Source organism: Ranitomeya variabilis, chromosome 6, assembly GCF_051348905.1.
Source record: "Ranitomeya variabilis isolate aRanVar5 chromosome 6, aRanVar5.hap1, whole genome shotgun sequence".
NCBI lineage: Eukaryota > Metazoa > Chordata > Amphibia > Anura > Dendrobatidae > Ranitomeya > Ranitomeya variabilis.
The window spans coordinates 541,272,352-541,281,921 of record NC_135237.1 but is presented as its reverse complement, the minus strand read 5'-3'; positions in this window follow the sequence as shown (position 1 = coordinate 541,281,921).

Here is a 9,570-nt window from a genome sequence, read left to right as displayed (position 1 = left end):
CTCGCCTCGTAAACAGGAACATAATCGCGGTGTCACATGTGTCGGCGCTCGGATTGCTGCGAGGAGGGTCGTTTGGAGGACGGATTGCAACAAGGAGGTCATTATAGGATAAGAACGGTCAGAAGAATGTAATGTAGACATTGTAGGCAAGTAAGAAGCTTTCCAGAACAGAAGGGTTAATAGTTTATTTCTATCAGTTAACAAAATGCAAAGTGAATGAACAAAAGAGAAATCTAAATCCCATCAATATTTGGTGGCCGCTCTTTCCCTTTTTCACTTCTTCTCGGTGACTTGCACAAAGTTTTTGGAGCATGTTTGCAGGAGATTGTTCCAAACATCATGGAGAACTGACCCCAGATCTTCTGTGGACGCCGCTTGTGCAAATCCTTCTGTCTCTTCATGAGATCCCAGGATGATGTGAGATCAGGGATCTGTGGGGTCGGATCATCACTTCAAGACTCCTCGTTCTTAATGTCATTGCAGAATTAATTTAGAGCCAATCAGACGCTTCCCTGATGGTATTACATGATGGATAAGTGTCTGCCTGTATTTATCGGTCTTCAGGACTCCAAGAAATGGACAACATTGAGGTCCGTAGACGCAGTGGTCAGCCAAGAAAACAGTGCAGCAGATGAAGGACGCATCATAGTTACTTCCCTTCAAAATCAGCAGATGTCCAGCAGTGCCATCAGCACAGAGCTGGCAGCAACCAGTGAGACTCAGCTAAACGTGTCTACTGTGTGGAGAAGTCTGGCCACAAGTGGTCTTCATGGAAGAGTTGTGTCCAAAAGCCAGACCTTCAACATGGAAATAAGGCCAAACGAATCAATTATGCTCTAAAAGTGCAGAAAAATGTGAGCAGGAGCTCTGGACTGAGGGGTCATAATCTACTATATAATTGCCTAAGGGTCACTTCCGTCTTTCTGTCCTTCTGTCAGTCTGTCCTTCTGTATGTCTTTCACGGATATTCATTGGTCGCGGCCTCTGTCTGTCATGGAATCCAAGTCGCTGATTGGTCGTGGCAAAACAGCCACGACCAATCAGCGACGGGCACAGTCCGGCGGAAAAATGGCTGCTCCTTCCTCCCCGCAGTCAGTGTCCCGTCCATAATCCCCTCCAGTCAGCGCTCACACAGGGCTAATGGCAGCGGTAACGGACCGCTTATGCCGCGGTGTAATGCACTCCGTTACCGCTGCTATTAACCCTGTGTGACCAACTTTTTACTATTCATGCTGCCTATGCAGCATCAATAGTAAAACGATCTAATGTTAAAAATAATAATAATAAAAAAAATCGTTATATACTCACCGTCCGTCGGCCCCCGGATCGACAACAGGCCTTTCCTGCTCGCGACGCTCCGTGTTGTGGATTCTGTTGGTGGGCTCCCTCTGGTGGTTGCTGCTGGTACTGGGTGACTTTGGTGGGTTGCGGCCTTTGGTTTCCACCTGTCCATCAGTGGCTGGGTGTTTCCTATTTTACCTGGCCTTTCTGTCATTTCCCTTGCCGGCTATCAATGTATTCAGATGTGCTCTGTTTGGTTCCTGCCTACCTGCTCCCAGATCTTTCAGGATAAGCTAAGTGCTGATTTTCAGTTGTTTGTTTTTTTTGTCCAGCTTGCTTATTATGTCTCTATGCTAGCTGGTAGCTCTAGTGGACTGAGGTTCTCCCCATGTGCCATGAGTTGGCACATGGGTTCTTGTAATCTCAGGATGGTATTTTTGATTAGGTTTTTTTGCTGACCGCTCAGTCCCCTTTTGTATCTTTCTGCTTTCTAGTTTACAGCGGGCCTCAATTTGCTAAAGCTATATATATCATCTCTATGTGTGTGCCTTCCTCTCATTTCACCGTCAATACATGTGAGGGGGCAACTATATCTTTTGGGGTTCATTCCTCTGGAGGCAAGTGAGGTCTTATTTTCTCTGCAGTACTAGTTAGCTCTTAGGCTGGTGCGTGGCGTCTAGAACCAACGTAGGCACGCTCCCTGGCTATCTCTAGTTGCGTTTGTCAGGCGTAGGGCAGCGGTCAGCCCAGGTTCCATCACCCTAGAGCTCGTCCGTTATTTATTTGTACTTTGTTTGTCCTGTGCTATCCCTAGCCATTGGGGATTCATGACAGTATAGCCGGCCCACAAAGTGTTAATATTTTGGGCTGAAGCAGGAGAAATAGAAGTGTTTAAGGGAAATTTTTTTTTTTTTTTTTTTTTTCTCCCTTCAGAGTTTTGCTGCCTAGCCCTTAATTGCTGTCTAGCTGCTTCTTACCTCCTCTTAACCCTTGAATGGCTCTGATCTTAGCTGTTTAACATGGATGTCCAGAGTTTGGCTTCCAGCCTGAGTAATCTCGCGGCAAAAGTTCAAAACATACAGGATTTTGTTGTTCACACTCCCATGTCTGAACCTAGAATTCCTATTCCAGAGTTCTTTTCTGGAGATAGATCTACCTTCCTGAATTTCAGGAACAATTGTAAATTGTTTCTTTCTTTAAAATCTCGCTCCTCTGGAGACCCTGCTCAACAGGTCAAGATTGTAATATCTTTCCTGCGGGGCGACCCTCAGAATTGGGCATTTGCATTGGCACCAGGGGATCCTGCATTGCTCAGTGTGGATGCGTTTTTTCTGGCATTGGGATTGCTCTATGAGGAACCTAACCTGGAGATTCAGGCTGAAAAGGCTTTATTAGCCCTCTCTCAGGGGCATGATGAAGCGGAAATATATTGTCAAAAATTTCGGAAATGGTCGGTGCTTACTCAGTGGAATGAGTGCGCCCTGGCTGCAAACTTCAGAAATGGTCTTTCTGAGGCCATTAAGGATATTATGGTGGGGTTCCCTACGCCTACAGGTCTGAATGAGTCTATGGCTATGGCCATTCAGATTGATCGGCGTTTACGGGAGCGCAAACCCGTGCACCAGTTGGCGGTGTCTTCTGAACAGGCACCTGAGACTATGCAATGTGATAGAATTCAGTCCAGAAGTGAACGGCAAAATTATAGGCGGAAAAATGGATTGTGTTTTTATTGTGGTGATTCAGCTCATGTTATATCAGCATGCTCTAAACGCACAAAAAGGGTTGATAAATCTTTTGCCATTGGTACTCTGCAGCCTAAGTTCATTTTGTCTGTGACTCTGATTTTTTCACTGTCTTCCATTTCCGTCGATGCCTATGTGGATTCGGGCGCTGCCCTGAGTCTTATGGATTGGTCATTTGCTAAACGCTGCGGTTTTAGTCTGGAGCCTCTGGAAGTTCCTATTCCTCTGAAGGGAATTGACTCTACACCATTGGCTATGAATAAACCGCAGTACTGGACACAAGTGACCATGCGCATGACTCCCGTTCATCAGGAGGTGATTCGCTTCCTTGTACTGTATAATTTACATGATGTACTAGTGCTTGGTCTGCCATGGTTACAAACTCATAATCCTGTCCTGGACTGGAAAACAATGTCTGTGTTAAGCTGGGGATGTCAGGGGGTTCATGGTGATGCACCTCCAATTTCAATTGCTTCATCTACTCCTTCTGAGATCCCTGCGTTTTTGTCTGACTATAGGGATGTTTTTGAGGAGCCTAAGCTCAATTCGCTCCCTCCTCATAGGGATTGTGACTGTGCTATAGAATTGATTCCTGGCAGTAAGTTCCCTAAGGGTCGTTTATTTAATCTGTCACTGCCAGAGCATACTGCTATGTGGAATTATATTAAGGAGTCCTTGGAAAAGGGACATATTCGTCCATCTTCGTCCCCTCTGGGAGCAGGTTTTTTTTTTCGTGGCAAAAAAAGATGGTTCCCTGAGGCCTTGTATAGATTATCGCCTTTTGAATAAGATTACAGTCAAATATCAGTATCCATTGCCATTATTAACTGATTTGTTTGCTCGCATTAAGGGGGCTAGGTGGTTCACTAAGATAGATCTTCGCGGTGCGTATAATCTGGTGCGGATAAAACAGGGTGATGAGTGGAAAACCGCATTTAATACGCCTGAGGGCCATTTTGAGTATTTGGTAATGCCTTTTGGACTTTCTAATGCTCCTTCAGTCTTTCAGTCCTTTATGCACAATATTTTCCGTGAATATCTGGATAGGTTTATGATTGTGTATTTGGATGATATTTTGGTGTTTTCTGATGACTGGGAGTCTCATGTTCTACAGGTCAGGAAGGTGTTTCAGGTTCTGCGGGCCAATTCTCTGTTTGTGAAGGGCTCAAAGTGTCTCTTCGAGTCCAGAAGATTTCTTTTTTGGGGTACATTTTTTCTCCTTCTACTATTGAGATGGATCCCGTCAAGGTTCAGGCTATTTGTGACTGGACACAGCCTACATCTGTTAAGAGTCTTCAGAAGTTCTTGGGTTTTGCTAATTTTTATCGTCGGTTCATTGCTAATTTTTCCAGTATTGTTAAACCTTTGACTGATTTGACTAAAGAGGGTGCTGATGTTGCTGATTGGTCTCCTGCGGCCAGTGGCGTAACTACAAAGTTATGGGCCCCGGTGCGAACTTCCAAATGGGGCCCCCCCCTACCCCACCCCCTACCCCCCCTACCCCCCCCCACCCCACCCCCTACCCCCCCCTACCCCCCCACCCCACCCCCTACCCCCCCCCTACCCCACCCCCTACCCCCCCTACCCCCCCCCCACCTTCCCCCGCCCCCACAACCCCCCCACCTTCCCCCGCTTCCCCTAGATACGCCTCGGACTGTTGCAGGAATCTCCTGCACTGCAACATGGTGTTGGGTGCCAGCACAGCCCACACAGTGGTATATCCAGCACAGCCCGCACAGTGGTATATCCAGCACAGCCCGCACAGTGGTATATCCAGCACAGACCGCACAGTGGTATATCCAGCACAGACCGCACAGTGGTATATCCAGCACAGACCGCACAGTGGTATATCCAGCACAGCCCGCACAGTGGTATATCCAGCACAGCCCGCACAGTGGTATATACAGCAGAGCCCGCACAGTGGTATATACAGCACAGCCCGCACAGTGGTATATAGAGCACAGCCCGCACAGTGGTATATAGAGCACAGCCCGCACAGTGGTATATAGAGCACAGCCCGCACAGTGGTATATAGAGCACAGCCCGCACAGGGGTATATACAGCAGAGCCCGCACAGGGATATATACAGCAGAGCCCGCACAGTAGTATATACAGCACAGCCCGCACAGTGGTATATACAGCAGAGCCCGCACAGTGGTATATACAGCACAGCCCGCACAGTGGTATATAGAGCACAGCCCGCACAGTGGTATATAGAGCACAGCCCGCACAGTGGTATATAGAGCACAGCCCGCACAGTGGTATATAGAGCACAGCCCGCACAGTGGTATATACAGCAGAGCCCGCACAGGGATATATACAGCAGAGCCTGCACAGTGGTATATAGAGCACAGCCCGCACAGTGGTATATACAGCAGAGCCCGCACAGGGATATATAGAGCACAGCCCGCACAGTGTTATATACAGCAGAGCCCGCACAGTGGTATATAGAGCACAGCCCGCACAGTGTTATATACAGCAGAGCCCGCACAGTGGTATATCCAGCACAGCCCTCACAGTGGTATATCCAGCACAGACCGCACAGTGGTATATACAGCACAGCCCGCACAGTGTTATATACAGCAGAGCCCGCACAGTGGTATATAGAGCACAGCCCGCACAGTGTTATATACAGCAGAGCCCGCACAGTGGTATATACAGCACAGCCCGCACAGTGTTATATACAGCAGAGCCCGCACAGTGGTATATACAGCACAGCCCGCACAGTGGTATATACAGCACAGCCCGCACAGTGGTATATAGAGCACAGCCCGCACAGTGTTATATACAGCAGAGCCCGCACAGTGGTATATACAGCAGAGCCCGCACAGTGGTATATACAGCAGAGCCCGCACAGGGATATATACAGCAGAGCCCGCACAGGGATATATACAGCAGAGTCCCCACAGGGGTATATACAGCAGAGCCCGCACAGGGATATATAGAGCACAGCCCACATCTCATCTCATCCCCCCCCCCCCGATAATGGCCCCACAGTCCGGTTAAAAAGAAAAAAAAAAAAAAAACTCTCCTCACCTTTCCTTTTGCCCGCGCTGCTCCTGGCGGCTGAAGTCTGCCCAGGACACTGCAGGTGCGCGATGATATGACGTCATCGCGCACCCGCAGTGTACTGTCAGAGGCAGAGCGGGGAATGATGGGAGAGGGGGCGTCAGGTGACGCTCTCTCCTCCCATCATTGCATTGAACTATACCGGTGTCATAGATGCCGGTATAGTTAAATGCGGCGGCGGCACTGGGGGGGTTCCGGGGGAGGAACAGTGCAGCGGCCCACTACTGGCATCGGCTCTTCTGGCATTTGCCAGAAGTGCCCGATGGCCAGCCTGGCCCTGCTCAGACCTGCCGGCCCGGGGCCCCTGACCTGCGGGGCCCGGTCGCAATGGCGACCGCTGCGACCGCGGTAGTTACGCCCCTGCCTGCGGCTGTGGAGGCCTTTCAGGAACTTAAGCGCCGGTTTTCTTCTGCTCCTGTGTTGTGTCAACCAGATGTTTCACTTCCTTTTCAGGTTGAGGTTGATGCTTCCGAGATTGGAGCGGGGGCGGTTTTGTCGCAGAGAAGTTCTAATGGCTCGGTGATGAAGCCATGTGCATTCTTCTCTAGAAAATTCTCGCCCGCCGAGCGCAATTATGATGTGGGTAATCGGGAGCTTTTGGCCATGAAGTGGGCATTTGAGGAGTGGCGTCATTGGCTTGAGAGTGCTAAACATCGTGTGGTGGTCTTGACTGATCACAAAAATCTGATTTACCTTGAGTCTGCCAGGCGTTTGAATCCTAGACAGGCTCGTTGGTCATTATGTTTTTCTCGTTTCAATTTCGTGGTTTCATACCTGCCAGGTTCAAAGAATGTAAAGGCAGATGCTCTTTCCAGGAGTTTTGTGCCTGACTCTCCTGGAGACTCTGGGCCTACGGGTATCCTTAGGGATGGGGTAATATTGTCCGCCGTATCCCCAGACTTGCGACGTGAATTGCAGGAGTTTCAGGTGGATAAACCGGATCGTTGTCCACCAGAAAGACTGTTTGTCCCGGATGATTGGACCAGTAGAGTCATCTCCGAGGTCCATTCTTCTGTGTTGGCTGGTCATCCTGGAATATTTGGTACTAGAGACTTGGTGGCCAGGTCTTTTTGGTGGCCTTCCTTGTCTAGGGATGTGCGTACCTTTGTGCAGTCTTGTGAAGTGTGTGCTCGAGCTAAGCCTTGCTGTTCTCGGGCCAGTGGGTTGTTGTTATCCTTGCCCATCCCGAAGAGGCCTTGGACGCACATTTCCATGGATTTTATTTCTGATCTCCCGGTTTCACAGAAAATGTCCGTTATCTGGGTTGTGTGTGACCGCTTTTCTAAGATGGTTCATTTGGTGCCCTTGCCTAAGTTGCCCTCCTCCTCTGAGTTGGTCCCGTTATTTTTTCAGAACGTGGTTCGTTTGCATGGGATTCCGGAGAATATCGTTTCTGACAGGGGATCCCAGTTTGTGTCTAGATTTTGGCGGACGTTTTGTGCCAAGATGGGCATTGATTTGTCTTTTTCGTCTGCATTCCATCCTCAGACGAATGGCCAGACGGAGCGAACTAATCAGACCTTGGAAACTTATTTGAGGTGTTTTGTTTCTGCTGATCAAGATGACTGGGTTGCTTTTTTGCCACTGGCCGAATTTGCTCTTAATAATCGGGCTAGTTCTGCCACGTTGGTCTCTCCTTTTTTTTGTAATTCGGGGTTTCATCCTCGTTTTTCCTCTGGTCAGGTGGAGTCTTCAGATTGTCCTGGAGTGGACGAGGTGGTGGACAGGCTACATCAGATTTGGAATCAGGTGGTGGACAATTTGAAGTTATCTCAGGAGAAGACTCAGCAGTTTGCTAATCGCCGTCGCCGCGTGGGTCCCCGACTTCTTGTTGGGGATTTGGTGTGGTTGTCTTCTCGTTTTGTCCCTATGAAGGTCTCTTCTCCTAAGTTCAAGCCTCGGTTCATCGGTCCTTATAGGATCTCGGAGATTCTTAACCCTGTATCTTTTCGTTTGGATCTCCCAGCATCGTTTGCTATTCATAATGTGTTCCATCGGTCGTTGTTGCGGAGGTATGAGGTACCCGTTGTTCCTTCGGTTGAGCCTCCTGCTCCGGTGCTGGTGGAGGGAGAATTGGAGTATGTTGTTGAGAAGATCTTGGATTCTCGTGTTTCCAGACGCAAACTCCAGTATTTGGTTAAGTGGAAGGGTTATGGTCAGGAGGATAATTCCTGGGTGGTCGCCTCCGATGTTCATGCGACTGATTTGGTCCGCGCCTTCCATAGAGCTCACCCTGATCGCCCTGGGGGTTCTCGTGAGGGTTCGGTGACCCCTCCTCAAGGGGGGGGTACTGTTGTGGATTCTGTTGGTGGGCTCCCTCTGGTGGTTGCTGCTGGTACTGGGTGACTTTGGTGGGTTGCGGCCTTTGGTTTCCACCTGTCCATCGGAGGCTGGGTGTTTCCTATTTTACCTGGCCTTTCTGTCATTCCCTTGCCGGCTATCAATGTATTCAGATGTGCTCTGTTTGGTTCCTGCCTACCTGCTCCCAGATCTTTCAGGATAAGCTAAGTGCTGATTTTCAGTTGTTTGGTTTTTTTGTCCAGCTTGCTTGTTATGTCTCTATGCTAGCTGGTAGCTCTAGTGGACTGAGGTTCTCCCCATGTGCCATGAGTTGGCACATGGGTTCTTGTAATCTCAGGATGGTATTTTTGATTAGGGTTTTTTGCTGACCGCTCAGACCCCTTTTGTATCGTTCTGCTTTCTAGTTTACAGCGGGCCTCTATTTGCTAAACCTATATATATCATCTCTATGTGTGTGCCTTCCTCTCATTTCACCGTCAATACATGTGAGGGGGCAACTATATCTTTTGGGGTTCATTCCTCTGGAGGCAAGTGAGGTCTTATTTTCTCTGCAGTACTAGTTAGCTCTTAGGCTGGTGCGTGGCGTCTAGAACCAACGTAGGCACGCTCCCTGGCTATCTCTAGTTGCGTTTGTCAGGCGTAGGGCAGCGGTCAGCCCAGGTTCCATCACCCTAGAGCTCGTCCGTTATTTATTTGTACTTTGTTTGTCCTGTGCTATCCCTAGCCATTGGGGATTCATGACAGCTCCGGTAACCGGTCCATGCTGCGATCTCGCGAGATGATGACGTAGCGGTCTCGCGAGACCGCTACGTCATCATCTCGCGAGACCACAATGCACTCTTGAGACCGGAGAACACAAGCAGCGTCGGTAACCGCTTCGCTCCGGAAGGTGAGTATATAACTATTTTATTTTATTTCTTTTTTTAACAGGGATATCATGCCCACATTGCTATATACTGCATGGGCTGTGCAATATACTACATGGGCTGTGCTATATACCACGTGGCTGGGCAATATACTACATGGGCTGTGCTATATACTACGTGGCTGGGCAATATACTACGTGACTATACAACGTGGGCTGCGCAATATACTACGTGGCTGGGCAATATACTACGTGGCTGGGCAATATACTACGTGGCTGGGCAATATACTACGTGGACTGCACAATATACTA